The following is an 18,334-nucleotide window of genomic DNA, read 5'->3' on the forward strand; positions in this document are numbered from 1 at the left end:
CCAAGAATCATGGTACCCCTTTATACTACTGCATCTCACTGGGAGTTCAGTTGGTTATCAGTGTCCCCTAAGTCCTTTTCAGAGTCATTGCTTTCCAGGATGCCGTATGGCAGACTGAAGTATAGCTTGTCTTTTTTAGTTCCTAGATGTATGACCTTGCATTTGGCTGTATTAAAGAGCATATTTGATTGCACCTACCTTATCAGTGACCCACATTACTCTGTATTAGAGACTTGTCCTGACTTAACACTTCACCAGTCTTTGTCCTTTGCAAATTTTATCAGCAATGATTTTATATTTTCTTCCAGATCATTGATTAAAGAGTAGTCCAGCAGCCTTCTTGACCAGAAGGAACTTGCAGTGATGGAAAGCTTACTTAGGGATAAGGTGAGGAATCATACAAGGATAAAATAGGCTATTATAAAATGTCAAGTGAGCAGGGAAGATTTGGATTCCCCTTCTTGAACTGTTTCATTCAGAATGTAATGGCCAATACAGTTTCCATTATCAGCAAGAAACCTGTCAGACCACTTTTTAAACTGTGGGCCACTGGCAGCCTATTGGTTAAATAGCTGTACTCCAAACTTAAGCTGCATTGCATTCTGAACAATAACAGCTCAGTAACATTGCTCACTTCTATTTCTTTCCCTTTCAGGGAGTTTTTTGTTTCAGATCATAGCTATGTTTCAGCTCAGCTCTTTTTCAGGGAAAAGTGAGTTGTGTTATCCAATACCGTAGAAAGTCCAGCAGTCTAGAATTATTTGAAATACAGCTGCTGCTAGAAGAAATATTGGTTCGGTAAAAGGAGCCGATGGCATTCCAAGCTACATCCTGAAAAAACTGAGAATCAAATATACAATTTCAGCTGTAATTTCAGCTTTGCAGCCCAAAGTTTGACTGTTATAAGCCATTGCTTCAGAAGTTATTCAGTTCTCTAAAGTTAATGCTGCTCAGAATGGACTGCACAGCACTATAGAGAAATGCTAGCTTGAATAGCATCTATATGCAGTCTCTTGAGTCTGATCCCTCTACCTCGACTTTCTCCACAAGTCCTGACTCTGTCTGCTCCTTGCTTACATCCGAACTTCCTGTTACTGAACGTGCTGGATCATCCTCCTCCTGCTGGAAAAGTTCCTTTTTTTGTTTCCCGAGTCTACTCATTTTTCTTAAGCCAGATTTTTATTTGGACTTTGTCCCAAGGCAGAAATCTTCGAGTCAGTTTTGTGCCCCACCCCCCTCACCTGTCTCAAATTCTGCTAGTCATATGTAGAACCTTGCCAGTCTTCATCCCTTTTTTGATTCTGTGTAAGCAAGGTCTGAATTTCTGAGTAGCACTCCCCTCTGCTCAGCCAGCTGAAAGGAGAGGGGCCACTCTATTTGCATGGGCTTTGTACTTGTGTGAATACAATTAAGTACTTAGCATGACTGCACTGTATTTACATAAACACACGTAGGTGCTGAGCATGATGGGAAATGGTCAATATGGCTGGTATTGGGTTACAAATCACTTTTGTGTTAGCTGCTGGGGTAAAAAATGTTATCCTCTGATTGTATGAACAAATGGCAGCAGAACTGTGCTTAGACTGTTCTGATTAAAATTTCACTCTCATCTAAACAGAACTCAGCAAGGGTGGTGTACAGATGCTTGAACATTGTAAGATAAGAGGGAGGGGTTGGAATCGTCTGCTGAGATTGCACCAACCCTGGTAAAGGGTTACCATCGGCATGGATTGATTAGGTAGAATTAATAATTCCTTTTGGAGTCTTTTGTTTTGTTAAAAGCAGGTTATTGCTCCTGTGTCAGAAGGTTTTCCCCATGAGTTGAAAGTCACTAACAGCTGAAATCATTAAAGGAACTGGGAAACCTTGACTAACAACCAGCAGAGAGGACCTGGCAGGGCCTGCAGATGGTGTGAGCCAGCAGCCGTCAGTGCCAGATGGCGGGAGCCAGCTATGGTCAGTGCCTGTGGCTGGTGGGAGCCAGGAGCAGGGACTCAGTGGGGCCCGGAGGTGGCGGCAGGACCCTGCAGATGGTAGGAGACAGCAGGGGATGTAGTCCCAGGTGGTGGGAGCCAGCAATGGTTGGGGCCTGCAGACGGCAGGAGACAGTGGAGGGGACCGGTCCAGTCCACATCCGACAGGAGCCAGCAGAAGGGGGCTGGCTGTGAGCTCCAACCCAGAGATGGACGCTGTAATTACGACAGTTAGTATGGCAGGGGAAGCAAGAAGGGCGAGGTGAAGGATACGCCCCACGTACTGTGGGGTGGGGTGGGTTCAGCTCATTGTGTTCATGAATTCTGTTTGCATTGTTTCCCAAACTAGTGCTGTGTTACTTCTTCCCTTTTATTAAAAGGTTTACTTTCCTACACTCAGATTCTGTGTTTGTGAGGGGGGAAGTATTGCCTTTTGGGGCACCCAGGGGATAGTGTGTGATTTCCCAGGTGACTGGGTGGGGGCTTGTGCTGGTTTGGTGATGTATGATTGACAGGGACCCTTACATATAGAACCTGGCCCTTGCTGCTGCCGACTCTGTCTGGCAGGAGGGTTATATCTACGTAGGCTGAAATTTTTAATCCATGTTTTAATCACTATATGTCTTAACTATTGCAGTTCTCTTTTATGGTTCCCCCAAATCCTTACTGCCTATATTTTAAGGTTTGCAGAATGCAGCAGCCAAGCTACTCTTGAAATAGGTCATGTAACCGCCAACACTGTCAATGGCTTCTGGCACATTTCTGAATCTGGTTTTAAAACTTCTCCCTCCTGGTTTTCAGAACCTCCCATTGTTCCTCTTCCTGCAACTTTCCTTATGTGGGAAATTGCTGTCACATGTGCTTCCCTAGTGACATGTTAAACTCTCTTCCTCTTGTGAGCTACTAGGTAACTAACTAGTTTCTCCTTAAATCTCCCCTCACAAGCTCTCTTTCTTGTCCCTGACCATAAACTGCTGATGGTCCTCCACATGAAGGACTGTATTTTTGTAAGTGTTTTATACAATTCATGCTTCCAATAAGGGAATGGATCTTTCTCCTTTACTGTATATACTTTCAAAAAATAACAGACCACATTATTTGACACTCTGTAGCTTAGAGAGGAGTGGCTTCTCTATTTTAGGAATTTTACCATGTATCCAAAAACATGTTATAGAGTTAAATAGCAAAGAGAGACAGAAATGGAGAGTCATAGACAAGAAAGTACTTTTTTTTTATATAAGGTTATATATATTTTTTTTAAATGGCAACATTGGTGCTAAAACCTTCTCTACTGCAGCCCTTGCATGTGGAACAGTCCACAGGTAAAGCTAGGAGAGACTGAAGAAACAAGAAAAGGCCAGTATCAGATGGATGGGGAGAAAAGAGGAGATGAGGCAATATCAAAGCTGTGGTATTCTGTATGCAGAATGACATGCCAGTCTCTGTTTATACGTGTCTGATGAAGTGGGGAAATTATATGCAGCAAACTGAAGTTTGCAAATTGAATGTAGGATTGGGCCCTCTGAGGGTTTATAAATATAAACAAAAAAGTTGGAGTGTTTAGCATGAAACTCTCTTTTAATCTCAAACTAATTTTTTTTAGCATATGGAGTTCATTAAAGGACTGTAAAACTTTTGTCAGTGGAGGTTTACTGTGCTTTATTTAAAAAAAATAAATTGAATTTCTGTAATAGCAACTGCAGCTGACTTTCACCTCTAAACAATGAACATAAATCTAGTTTTTAGTGCTTCATCTAATAAACCCTCAGCTGCTAACATTCCACAGTCTGCACAAACCCTGTATTGCAGAATCTGTTTTCTAAAGCTAATATATAATCACTGTTTTATGATAGAAAATGTAAAGGTCAGTAGAAGCTACCTAATTTATATATTTAACCAAACAGACCATTACTAGATATCTAAATCTGCATAATGTGGGATACTTTTTAAATCTGTGGTAGCAGCATAGCATGAGTCTAATAACTTATAGTGCCATTTTGCCTTCAGATAAAAACCACACCACTTCCATTAAAGTAAAGGGGAATTGTGTGCTAACAGTGGTCACCTTTAATTTTTGCAATTGCCATAAATTACTTCAAACACTAAGAAAATTTTAGTTTTTTCTAGATAGTCCTTATACTATGGGGAATACTGCAGACATGGTAGCATTTGTCTAACTGTATAAGGCAATTACTCAAAACGTTAAGTGTGATCACGGTATCTGTAGGCAGAATTGGGCCTTATAAATTTAATTATATAACAATTGAGGTTCTGTCTGCACCTGAAACATCACTATAGTCCTTCAGTGTTGATTCTTGCTCTCCCATTGCTGTATGTAATCCACCTCCCTGAGAGGCGGTAGCTAGGTTGACAAAATAATTCTTCCATTGACCTAGCACTATCTATACTAGGGATTAGGTCATCTTAACTACATGTCTCAGGGATGTGAAATTTTCACCCCCTTGAGAGACATAGCTATGCTGATGTAACTTTTCAATGTAGACCAGCCCTGAGACTAGGAAGAGTAAGAGAACAGAATATAGGCCTATGCATACAATGTTGTTGTCCTTGGGTAATAACTAAGCACATTTTACTTACCCTCCTAAGCTTTGTGCCATTATCCTATCTATTGAGGAAGCTCAGTGTATTCTGATTCTTATTCTGTTTAGCAAAAAATGAATGAGCTCAGCTTGTGACTTGTGCTATAAATAGACATAAAATCAGTAACAACATGAGACTTTTTTAAATTGACATACATAAAGAATTCCTAAATGCCTTTTGAACCAGAACATAAAATATTACCAAATGGAAAAAACTTAAACAGTAATGAGCTGTATAGTCAATCCACCCTTTCAATCCAGCAACAAGATCAATAAAATAAAATCATAGAACAATGAGGTAAAATAAAGTGTTGTGTGGGGAAAAATGCCTCTAATACACAGAATAGTCTTAAAGTTCCATATCTTGAATGTTAGAAACACTCCAATGTTAAATGAACAGTGACTCTGTAGAATATGAAAAAGGAGGCTCTTCTGCTTTATAATCCATATTCAGTAAAGCCAGGTGTACATTCTAGTTAGTAAAACAAAGCCCCTTTAATTTCCTGGGTGAGAATGGTTGTTTGTGCTTTAGAAAAATAATATGCTAAAGTGGCTCTGTAACCCACTTGAAAAGGTGGAAAAGTACTAGAGGAGCGGGCACTGAAGGGGGAGGAGGAAGCAATGATAGCTTTTAAGAATGGAGGGAAGACACTCCCCTAAACTTGAATAGATTGGATTTGTCTAGGTGGCAGAGACAATCCATACTTCAAAGGTAAGTGAACACAACAATTATCACAGCTATCACTAATAAAAAGTGTAAGGGTAGACATCCATTTACTGCTATGGGAATCGCTATCCATACTGTGTAACATAATGCCAGTATAAAATGGCTATGCCAATGCATGCATTAAGTCTCTGAAAATGCCCAGTTTGAAGTAGATGTTTCTAGAATCCTAACAAGTCAGACTTAACTGAGTGTTTTTGTACTTAGTAAATGTTGTGCCTTTTCTCCTGAATACTTACTAAGCATTAAAAATGCAGCCACTAAGGGCTTGTCTTCACTTACCTTGGAGATTCAGCAGCAGTCGACTGGAGGTATGCAAGCTATGCAAAAAACTTGCGTAACTCCTGTCGACTTCTCTGTTTCTGTTCTGCGCGCCGTCTTCACTGCACTGCGCCAACGGGAACCGTGTTCCTATTGACACGGTGCTACGCCACTTGAGAAGGTGGTCTTAATATGTCAATTTCTGGATCGACTGAGCGGGTCTTCACTGACCACTCAGTCGATCCAGAGAAATCGATCTGACGGCGGCGAATTTGCTGCCATCAGTGAAGACATAGCCTAAGTAAAAAAGAATGAGCAACAAGAAGCCAACAGTATTAGCACACAGACGATTTCAAAACAAAGGTTGGAAAAAGAAAGTGACTTTAAAAATCTTTTTTTTTTTTAGAATTTTAGAGGAAAAAATGCAATAGTTTTTAGTATCTGTCTAAACAGAGAGGGCCAAATCCCATAATCACTTCTTTTGACTATGTTCACTAAGGGCATAGGAGGATTTTCATGGAGACAACACAAGGCATGATGCTTCTGCCAAATTCTGAGTACCAGCTCCCAAGCATGGTTGAGGTCACTAGGCCTTTTTAAAAGAAAAGGTTGCTGGAGTTTTTTCAAATGGACAAACAATTTAATTTTTCCTAGCTTCATTCTTCAAAATGGCTAAACAATTTTGGCAGAAATTTTCCCAAAATATTAAGCCTGAGGCAGACACCTAGCATGAAAAATTTCAGCCCAAAAAGTTAACATTTGGTAAAATTATAAGCAACTGAAATCAGGATCTTATAATGGAAAGTGTCAGACTACCAGCCCTGCTTACAATACAGAGTTCTCATAGTAGAGATAATATGGGTTTGCATAGTTGCTCCAATTTTAAACTGAGTAGTCCACACTATATGTCAATACAGTATATGAAATTATAGTACTGGCTGCGGAATCCCATCTCCTCCTGTGCTTGGTTAGTTGCAATTAATTTCACTACCCCCATTAGGCTTTAAGGCAGCCCAGTGCAATCTGAATGATTAATTAGAAAATTTTGCTAATCATTTTGATTAGCTGCATTTGTTTCACATATAAGTATTTGCTAATATCTCTACAGCAACAAAACCTATGGCGCAATACTGAAATGATTAATTTTTTTTCAGATAAAGATTCTATTAGTAAAATTTGGACATATTTTGTAATTTCCAACCAATGATTTCCACAAGACACAAATGACCTACAGTATAGATACTTCTAAAACATATTACTTGATATAGTGAAATAATTGATTGCAATAAAACAGATGGATTTTATTTAAAAGTACATATTGAAAATCCAGAAGGCATGAGACTACAGCAAATTTAAAGTAAATAGATCATAGTTTTTGGTCAGGTTGGGGTGGTTGCTGGGGAAATATTAGACTGGCTCATAGTTCTGTACTCATATCCCAAATGAACGGCTACAGGACACTAAGAAGCAAGTAATGTGAGCCTACACTGGTGATACCGGTGTATTGCAATTAATAATTCGACCTGTAGCTTACCAGTAAATTTAGTTCTTCAGTCACTTGCTAAGTTTTGGTATTGCATATTTTGGTCAGCAATATTTACTTAATGAGTCTCTGTTTTGGTGAGTTTATCACATTCTGTTTTTAAAATTATTTGAAAGAGTTTAAATGTGATCTTTTTTCTCCACTCTTAAATCACGTCTCTATAGTGGATAGCTGGATGCTAATTAGTTAAATGTTCATCATAGATCAAAGATATATCTGAATGAATTACGTTATTCAGATCACAAAGATAATATCACTTTCTTCACTTGTCTGATTAGGATGATGTTAGTGTTCAATGTGAAGCTTGGTACCTCACATGTTCCTGTGAGACAGATGTATAACAGTCAAAGACAAACACTGTACATCCTGCAAATAATAGATGGATAGATATACATTTCATTGAACTCTTTGTTGGCCATCTGCCAGTTTTGAATGGCAGATAATAAACAGGTATAGGAAGTAATCAAAGTCAGGGCTAATGCTGCTGTCTAAACTGTTTAACTGTCTTGATTCACTTCTCCCAAAACTACTGCTGCCTGTAACTACAGATAAACTAAAAAAGGATGGATGTCACCAATCCTGAGAAGTCTCTTAATTATTAAGGGCTCAAGATGTTTTATAAATGCACATTCTTCTGAGTCTGCTGCCAAACAACTGAGAATCTGTGACATCTTGTAAAAATAAATAAATAAAACCCTGAAGGGTTCTGCTAAAATCTAAATATGGAACTGGAAAGCAGAGTGAGAATGAAACTCTTAATTACTCTCCTATGCTCATACTTGCTGTATAATCAAATCTAGCTGCAGAGGTGAACAATCAATTGAAGTGTGAGACAACCTTGCTCTTCATGAAATCTAAAACTGGAACTAAAAAAGGCCTGATCAGTGCTATGTATGGAGACCATATTTATGAGGCATAGAATTAGCAGGTTCTTTTATCCTAAATATGACACTCAACATTTAATTAATCATATTACATTGCAAACATTTTAAAGTGATTGTGCATAGCTATTAGCTGATTCTGCCAAAAGCAAGTCCTTCTTCCATCACTCTGAGAATTCTCATTCCTGCTAATATCTGTTGATAAATCTTCAGTCTCTCTGTCACTTAGGGTGACCATATGTCCCAATTTTATAGGGACAGTTCTGATATTTGGGAGTTTTTCTTATATAGGCACCCATTACTCCCCTACCCCCTGTCCTGATTTTTCTCACTTGCTATCTGGTCACTATCTGGTCACTATCCCACTATCCCACTGTGCAACTTGCCACCTTCTGCTGCTAGGAGTTATGGAAATGGATCACAGTGAATCATGGGTGTGGACTCACCATCCCATGCTGCAGTTTTTTCTGTTCCATCATTCCATAAGCTTCTGACTACATTTCATGATGTTTTTCAACAGTCCCTGTAAACTGTGCACCTGCCATCTCTGCCTGAAAGCATGGATCCTGCAATGCTGTCTAGTCATGTGGTAAGTGTTATGAACACAACACAGATGATCCTGCAATATTTCATGAGCTGCAAATTTGAACAGGAATCCATTGTGCCTGCCCTGCTGTGTGCCATGGAAAGAAATAATTCCAGATTACTTTTGGCGTTCATGGAGCAGCTGTACATGGTGGACTGTTGCTATTGGGCTCAGGAAATAAGCACTGAGTGGTGGGATCTCATTACCTCATACCTGCATAACAATGTTCATTGGCTGCAGAACTTTTGGATGTGCAAAGCTCTCTTCCTGATACTGTGTGCAGAGCTCACCTCTGCCCTGTAGTTCAAGGACCCCAAAATGAGAGCTGCCCTCTTGGTGAAGAAGCACATGGTGATCACTGTGTGGAAGCTAGCAACTCCAGACAGCTAGTGGTCAGTCACAAATCAGTTTGAAGTTAGGAAGTCAACCGTGAGGGTTGCATTCACGCAAGAGCATGGGGCCCTTAATTGCATCCTGCTACGAAGAACTGTGTCTCTTGGAAACGTGCGTGAAGTAGTGGATGGCTTTGCGGCAATGGGATGCCCTAACCGCAGCAGGACAATAGATGGCACGCATATCCCAATTTTGACCCTGGACCATCTTGCAACTGAGTACATCAATAGAAAGGCCTACTTCTCTCTGGTACTATAGGATCACCGGGGTTGTTTAACTGATATCAACACTGGGTGGTCAGAGAAGGTACATGACTCGCACATCTTCAGGAACACTGGCCTATATAGAAAGCGGCAAGCAAGGACTTTCTTTCCAGCCCAGAAGATTCCTTCCAATGGGAATGTTGAAGTGTCCATAGTGATCCTGGGAGACACAGCTTTCCCCTTACTTCCATAGTTCATGAAGCCTGACACCAAAAACCTTGACAGCAGCAAGGAGTGCTTCAACAACAGGCTGAGCAGGGGCTGAATGACCGTTAATGTGTGTTTGGCAGATTGAAGGCTCACTGGCGCTGCCTTTTTGGAGGTTGAGGAAAGTGTTCCCATGGTCATAGCAGTTTGCTGTGCACCACATAATATTTGTGAGGCTGAGGGGGGAAAGTTTCCCCAGGGGTGGAGCATTGAGGCAGATCGCCTACCAGCTGATTTTGAGCAGCTAGATACCAAGGCTGTTAGAGAGGCTCAACAGGGGGTTATTTGAATCTGGGAGGCTTTGAAGCAGCATTTTGACAATGAGCCCCAGTAATGTGTGTTTCTGTAATGCATTCAGTCAGGCTTTGTTTGCTTGATGCTTGGAATGACCTTTGTAATGATTGCTTCTTGAACGTGATTTGTAGTCTGCAACTGTGCCAATTGCTGCTGCATATGAATTCCAGAAGCAACCACCCTGTGTAGGAGAAAAATAAAGATTCATTTTCTTTCTAGGAGTACATTTTTATTAAACAGCAATAACCAATACACAGAATTAGATTTCTTGCAAGGGACATGATGCTGAGGAGCACTCTCTTAATGGAGGATCTCATAGCTGTGTATACATCCAGCTGTCATTAGGGAACCTGTCCAAAGGGGTGGAGTGAAAGGGGTTCTGTGATGGGCTAGGAACATGTAGGGAATGTGCGTGTGGGGCGGGGAGCTTGGAGGGGGCATGACATGCAGCTTTGTAAGGGCTGCAGGGGCAGGTGAGCATGTATGTGTTCTGACTGTAGAGCAGTCAGGGACTTCAGCATCTCTTTGGTCCTCCATCAGTTTTAATCATCCACTCCTGACCCTCTAAAATACACTTCTGGCCTTGCTTCCTCTGACTATTTAATTTCAATTTTTCACTAATTGTCTCTCTCCACACCCTGTGATCATGTTCTTTGGTGTCCAACAATTGGAGCACCTCCCTAAACATGTCCTCCTGGTTCGACACCTTATCTGATGGAAGCGCTCCGCCCATGTGCAGGAGGTTCCCCTCAAAGGGGCATCTGCAAAAGCACAAGAAACAGCAAGAAGAGTCAGTATTGTGAGTGCATTCACAGCACTGTATCATAAAATCTAAATACCTCTTTCTCACTCTCCCTTGGCAAGCGCACCGCTGGGCAAGCGCCCTAAACATGGTAAATTTGGACCGGGGATGTGGGGGATGGGCCAAGATGGGCCAAAGGATCTAGGTGTGTGGAGTTTCCTTTTTTGTTTTTTTTTTGTTTTTTTAAGTAGATCAATGCAAGCGCCTAGGGATGCTATTGTAAATTCTGCCACCATTTTCCATAGGCAGGGATGATTGAAGCAGATATCTCACTCCTGAGGGTAACAGAATGCAAGGGTGCATCTCCTCCATGTGTGCAGTTTCAGACCAGGTACCTAATGATGCTTGCCTGTGTGTCGCTTTGGTCCCTGCAGATTGGTGCAGCAAAGTTTTCTACAGTGGGAGAAAAAACAAAAATGGCTCTGCCAACGAACCTTCAACAGAGGATTGGCGAGTACCTCCAGGAAAGTTTCCTGGAGATCTCACTGGAGGATTCCCATGAAATTGTGGTGTGCATTAAGAAGGTTTTCCATAGGGCCCCCACTGCATAGCTGTATAGGGGAATGGGAAACAGGTGCAAACACTGCTAGTCTTGTAAATTTCTCTTTCTTAACCCACTTCTAACACATAACGAAACAAAGCACAGCTCTACCTCACATCACTAGGCAGTATCAAAATCAAAATGAGCACTGACTGGAGCTCCCTTCTCCTGCATCATGCACACCAGAGCCAGACTGCTGGGACTGGCTTGAACCCTCTGGAGTCAAGAAGAGGTCCTGGCTCACCACTCTACTGGACAACCCTGTCACCTGTCTCACCTCCTCCTCCAACTCCACTTTCTCATCCACCAGTTTGTCCTTTGGGGTGAGTCCACTGGCTGGTGTCTCCAGTCCCCCTGAAGTATCCACAGGGTTCTTGGTGATGGAGGTTGGCTGAAGATGGTGTCCCTCTACTTGTAGAAGCAGCAGGTCTTCGGTGCAGCACCAGAGCGATGATTTGCTTCCCTTGTTTTCTGGTACGCCTGCCTCATCTCCTTGATCTTTGCACAGCACTGATGTGTGCCCTGTTCATGACCCTCCTCCAACATGCCATGAGAAATCTGTCTGTAGGTATCAAAGTTCCTGTGGCTGGAGCAGAACCAGGACTGCACAGCCTCCTCTCCCCACATACCCAGCAACTCTGGTTGTACTGTAGGCGGGAGAGTGTTTCCTGCATGGAGCTGGCAAGGTCAGTTGGGGTGATGTGATGTGAGCTCTCCACATGGAACAAACAGGAAGTGGAATTTCAAAAATTCCCAGGCCTTTAAAGGAGGGGTGGATGCTTGTGTACCTGGCTGCAGGGCAGCAGAGTTCGAACTGCAGGCCAGAGTGGTCAGGATGGGCATTGTGGGACACCTCCTGGAGGCCATTTACGGAGACATAAGCAAGCACATTGTCTACACTGACATTGCGTTGATCTAACTTTGTCGCAAAACGTTCTATGCCTCTTGTCGAGGTGGTTTTATTTCGTCAGCGTAGCAGGAAAGTTAAAACGGCAGGAGCAGCATTGTAGCATGTATACCTCCACTGTTTTGTTGACAAAAGCTGACTTTTGTTGACAAAACTGTGGTGTAGACCAGTCCTTACTAATGTTTTCACCCGGCACAGTGTAAATGATTATACAAAGTATAAGGTGGAAGAAGCAGGCAGAGTGATTTTTTTGTCCAATAAAAAAGTTGTTTAAGTAGCAATGTTGTTATTGAAAAAGCCCCCTTTGTATTGTTTATCGTGTTCTATTCCATAAAGACAAGACAGGGTTTTCACTGAAGTCCTACACTATGCTGCTTCATGAATGAGTAACTCACACATTTTTGCCTTCCAAATCCAGTGTAGGCAGCACAACCTCAACTCCCATAAAAAATTCTATCAGCAAACAAAAGTTGGATGAGTACATACCTGTTCTCACCCCTACCTCACCCTCCTTCCCTCTTTCTGGCTTTAAACAACTGGAACAATAATCGTTGTAATTTTTAACAATACAGTTATTTGTGTGTTTGCTTATTTTGCATGGTAGGATATTAGGGGAGGTCAGCTATTTGCTTAACTTTTTGTCAGTGCAGTACAAATGTCAGAATTATAAAAATGTCTAAGCAGAATCAAATGTTCATTAGCAGTCTGAGTGCTCACTTTAATTAGAGAACTCCTATTTTGTATGCTTCACTGGTGGAATGCAAACTAAAATCAGAATATAAATGAAGCCATGTTTCATAATAACTTAATATGGCAATCTTTTCCTACTAGCAAATGGCCCAGTAAGGGTCACAGTTTAACAATGATTAGCAAAGTAAAGTGCAAGTTCAAAAATGCATCATAGCAGTCTGCAAATTGTTTTCAGTTATCGGACAAAAGTGGGAGGTTTTTGGGTTGTTTCATTTTTAAAGACAGACAGACAGATGTAGATTTTTGAATATACAGACAGCTCGACATACTGTTTCTGAACTACCGCTTTAATTATCAAAACTCTTAAATCCTTTTGAGAGGTTCACTAAGACCATAACAAGAAGCTCTAATATAGTATTAATTTATATACTATATTCCTAATTAGGCTGGTGATTGGGTGCCATGGTGACAACTAGAGATAGACCAAATGATTGGATAGATATAATTTAGAACAGACTACCACTATATTCTTTAAATAGGCACTTGTTTAATTCTGATCTGGATGATCAGACTTTGTTTAATTAGTTCTGACATGTTCTGTGTTGTCTGAAGCATCACCATAGTGGAGTTTTCTGCCTTTCACAAAGATGCAGTGCATTAGCAGGCTAATTTGTATGTTAACCCCAATCCTCTTCCTTCCCATTCTAGGTCTGTTCCCACTGCTGTGATTGCTGTCCTATCAAAGTGCCTCTGTCCTGGCCTGGAGAAGCCGCCTTCCTCAAAGCTTCTACTTGCCTGTAATATTCTCTCTGAAAGCAGAAGGCTGGTCTTGGCTCTCTCCAGACCTATCCATGCTGTTCCACACATCTGCCAGAGAGAATCACACATAGTAGGTTTTTAAATGATTACTGATCTGTAATTCCAATAGGAATAATTCCTGCATTACAGATGCTACTTGTGAAATATTTTTCTTGCTTATTTGCATTCCAGTAGTGCTCAGAGGCCCCAGGCAGGATCAGGGTCCCATTGAATAGAATGGGGGTAAAAACATCTGAGTCTCTGCCCCAAGAGCTTACAATCTACCCCACGAATGCTTTAAAACACAATAAACATTTTAAAGAATATACATAAACAGATTTAATTGACTTTACAGCTATTTTTCTCAAAGGGCAAATCCTGGCCCCACCGGAGCCAATTGCAAAACTCCCATTAACTTTAGTAGGGTCAAGATTTCACCCAAAGTCCTTGGTGTAAATGCATGTATATTCTATGCATGTCAAGCTATTTCAGGTTGAAATTCCCTTCAGCATTTTTAATTATTACCTAGGGTTTGGCTGGATCCTCAGTGTGTTTAGCCAATGCAATCTGACAAGGGCATGACATCATTAGCCAAATTTCATACCCCACTGACCTTACCACCAGGACTTAAACTGTTGGGTCTGTCATCCCTGCTAGTGCTGAGAATTCCTTTATCCAATTTGTTGCTGGGCCACCACCTATGGGGCGGGGGTGGTGATGAGTTCTAAGTTTGTGGAACCGGACTAATGAAATATATGCACACAAGGAGTTACTGTATATCCATAATATTCTACAGCACTGGAGTTAAAGTCAAGTGCAATAAGAAGATTTTAGGTAATTTGTTTCAGAAGTGTAACTTTAACTCTGCATTTCCTTAGTTTCTAATATTTGTGGTTTGTTTGTTTTTAATTCTGACATTCTTGAAAAATATTAGGCACTCAAACCACTAGGATGTTCTGGCAACCTTAAGTTTAGGATGGGAATCTGACATTTTGATTCAGAAGCTAATAGGCAAAATGTTATCTATGCCTTTCATCCAAAAATTTCACACCATTTTACAAACATGAGCATCTGATTTAATTGAAATGCGTTGTGTACTATAAACCTGAGGGTGGATATGAGGCCATGTCTCCTCTACACTGTCAGGCCTCCCTAGGGACCGTAACTGGAACTCATAGTCCTGACCTGTTCACCTCCTCCGAGCCAGACAGAGAAGAACTAAAATGACAACAGTTACAAGTTGAGCAAGACATAGAAGCCATCTCCTTCACCATGGTAGGTTATGCCCAGGATCAATGCCCTAGAACAATGCCCAGGCAGCCCACTGGACCCTGCCAAAGTTGTGACAGCTATAATTTATCCCCTAATATCTCCTGGGTGGAAGGTGAAATAACCCACACAGTAGTTTGCTAGTTTTGCCATATGGGAGAAATCCTTTCAGACCCCCAAACTGGAGATCAGATAAACCCTTGCATCATTGGCAATCCAACAGTGGGATTATGGTGGGAAGGGTGGGGCTGAAACAGGGAGTCTGCAGCGGTTATCCTAACTAGGCAGCAAACTGTAATCAACCTCCCTCACACTCCACTCCCATCAAATGGGAGCAGAATGGTGGAGGAAGGGGATGAAGTGGGAAAAGAGAGAAAACAAAACAGGCCCCACAGGCTGAGGGGTTGTGGGGGAGGGAGAATGCAGAACATGTTCAGCTGCTCCCAGTTGAGATCTCTTCCCATGCCGACCCAAGAAGATATCTCCTCTGCTTCCTGCCTATCAAAGCCCTACCTTGGCTAGCGTGGTGAGCATTTCTGCAGCATAAAAGGTATGACTTTATATGCTTTAAAGCTGTTTTATACTATGCTGAGCTACTTGAAGCTTAAGCATCCGATAACTAGACCTATTACTTTTTTCTTAACCAATTAAGTGCTTATTTTGAATGTTCCCACAGCTATTTAATTGCAATTGGGCTTCCAATGTCATAAAATATTAAGTCAAAATATTGTCAACAAATTGGAAATGAAGGGGTCAGGGTTTTGCTTGTTCAGTCTTGAGGATATCTTTTGACCTTATTACATTTTGGGTGAAGATGATGATGCACTGTTGTTTTTGCAACATTTCACATTTATTTCACAAAATAAATCACATAAAGGGCTGTCATAATGGCCCCAATACCGACAGAAAAAGGAATTGTTACAGCCACACTTCAGTGACCAGTGAAATAGCTAACAATTTGTTAAATAGCCCATGAGTGGATTAAACAGGCATATGATCAGTTATGCGGCTGCCAAACCACAGCAGGAACCAATTAGAATCCACCAAAAAGCATTCCAATGAAAACTGATTCATCTATCAAAACCTAATTAGATTTATAGAAAGAAGCAAACATTCATTGAGACATTATATAACCAGTGAGTTTCTCTGTAAACATTCTATAGAGGATGGCTGGTAAATGTACAGCTGTCTGTGTTATTTTGTCATGTTTGCAGAGCATTGAATGTTTTTTAACATTTTAATATTCCTCCTTAATAGTTTCAGGTCAATTATTTCAGAGGAATTGAATTAGTCAGTTTTAGACAAAATGACATGGAGTTATCCAGCTAATTGTAACTACTAATTTTTTTCATGGGCTGTCTTGCAAAAATAAACATTCTTAAGTACTTCATGTATTTAAACTGAACAGATAGATGCTGTAGATGGAAAAGCTTTCTAAGGTCTGATTTTTACAACAAAATAAGAACATAGACAAATAATGATGGCTTTTGGTTTGTTCAGTACTGTCTAGAGGAGTTATTGTTCCACAATTCTGATGCATGATGGTTTTGGTTCTTTTTTTTTTTTTTTCAGTAATGTTTGAGATGCTGGGGAAGAAGTGACACAAATAGTGATAAATGCCTCTATCCAAACACAAGCACCAATCTGAAATACCATTGGCTTACTGAACAACAAAACCCACCGGGCAAAAAAGGCAAGTTCTATCTAAGTCATATTCTTCAACAGTAAATAGATTTTCCCGCTTTAGAGCACAGATCATACACAGTTATTCTTACTGAGCTAGACCAAGGATTTTGCATCAAACATTTTTGTTGATAGTCTGACTGTAGCAATGTCAGGATAAATATTTTTAAAACACCCCTGATGCTTCAGTCATTTCTCAGACTCCTGAGTAGTTCACTCTCCCATGAAATTGTTGTGTACCATGAACTATAACCTGACTTTTTTCAGCTATAGTTCACAATCTTTCACAGTGTACCAGTGCTTTCATGCAGCATGTGTGGTGTGTGACTGATCGTTATACTGAAGGCACATCTGTATGCTGCTTTGACTTTTTTTCCTTTTTTAATATAAAGACAAAACCGAGAAATGAATAACAGAGGTAAAAGGTTAGATGTTCTTGCCCTCTTAACCTGTGCCTCTCGTGGTGCCCAGCCAACTTTAGGTTGTGCTAGGCCAATTTCTGACTCAGTATCCTCTCCCTATCAAGTCACCAACTCAATAATTAATTCCCTCTTTCTCTATTGCCTTCTTCCAAAACTGAAGACAAGTAGAAAACGCACCTTTCAGAAATGATCACCATATTTCCTCCAGACTGAAGAATCTGATTGATTTCAGATTGGATAATAGAAAAGATGTTTATTTTAAGATACAAAAGGGGGGAAATGAATAAATAAAAGTATTTTTAAACACAGTCCCTAACTGCTAGCCAAAGTTTAATATTAGCAGTATTCTTCAATGACATCTGAACTGCCTAGCTGGAGTATAAAAGATTACCATTTTCCACTCTGTCCGGCTCATGTTAGTGTGCCTCGTTTCAGAGATGCACAGTGGAAAGACACGCTCACTTCTCTGTAGAAAATGGAAAATTCATGCACATCCCGTTTGAGGGTCTTATGGCCCAGTCCTGCAGATTTTGAGAATCCACAAAGAGCAACGTCTCAGTTCCTGATGGAATGTTCTACTTTCCTTTTAAAATGCTTCTTTCAAAACTCCACTGAATTTTTTTTCTTTCAATTTCAAACTATATCCTTCTAATACATGTATCACATGGATTTTTATAATGTCTTGTCTCTGCTTATAAGGTTCACAAAAGCAGTTATCAGAGACTTTGAGTAAAATAATCCCACAATAAATATGACAGCAGAGGGGACTGATCTGGACAATATCAGACCATGCTGGTCTGGGTTTATTGAGCAAGGTTCCTTCTGTCAATGATGATGTATAATTCCTCCAGTCCCTGGCAGTCGTCACTGCTAAACTAACATCCAGATGGTCATTTAGACTCATGGTGTTACAAAAGCTGACTTTGTGATATAAGGCTGGGTGGATGAACAACTTCAATAGTAGAAATACAAAATGAAAATTTTAATGAATGAATTAGGAAGGTTTTATCATGTCACAGAAGACATTGGCTTTTATATAGTTATTGGCCCATGCTGACTTTAGTTTGATTTGTTTGTTTTTAATTAGATACCTTTGGACATATTTATTTTCTTAAAAGAAAACAAATAAAAAAAATAGTGCACTAGATTGTTGCTGTAAGCCATTGTTTATGTCAAGTGTATGTGGAAGGCCTGCTTGCCAGTGGGAGCCGTCACAGGCAAACTAGCAATTTATATATTAAGTAAAATACACACATGCTGCAGGAAGTCATTGTGTTTCCTGTACTTGAAATGTTATTGGTTTTAAATCTATGCTACGTATGTGGTACAGAAATCTGAATTCAGAGCTGTATAATCAACTGATTCCTCTTTACAGCATGGGTGCAAGACAAGTTTACAAAATTAAAAGATCTTATTAAAATCAATTAATGTTATCCTGAAATCACATTGTGTTTCTGAACAATCACACCACTTGTTCCAGGGGCATTAACGTTGTCC

General features: G+C 40.5%; 1 long non-coding RNA gene across 1 annotated transcript; it reads left to right on the plus strand.

The window, feature by feature from the left end:
* Positions 1 to 1,688: 1,688 nt before the first annotated feature.
* LOC137162162 (uncharacterized) lies at positions 1,689 to 14,723 on the plus strand. The gene is made up of 3 exons (XR_010922313.1): positions 1,689 to 1,738; positions 13,374 to 13,554; positions 14,610 to 14,723. It is a non-coding gene; the product is annotated as an uncharacterized lncRNA (long non-coding RNA).
* Positions 14,724 to 18,334: the final 3,611 nt, after the last annotated feature.

The sequence above is a fragment of the Emydura macquarii genome, unplaced genomic scaffold, assembly GCF_026122565.2.
Source record: "Emydura macquarii macquarii isolate MOO-44397 ecotype Brisbane River unplaced genomic scaffold, CSIRO-AGI_Emac_v2 contig_2422, whole genome shotgun sequence".
NCBI lineage: Eukaryota > Metazoa > Chordata > Testudines > Chelidae > Emydura > Emydura macquarii.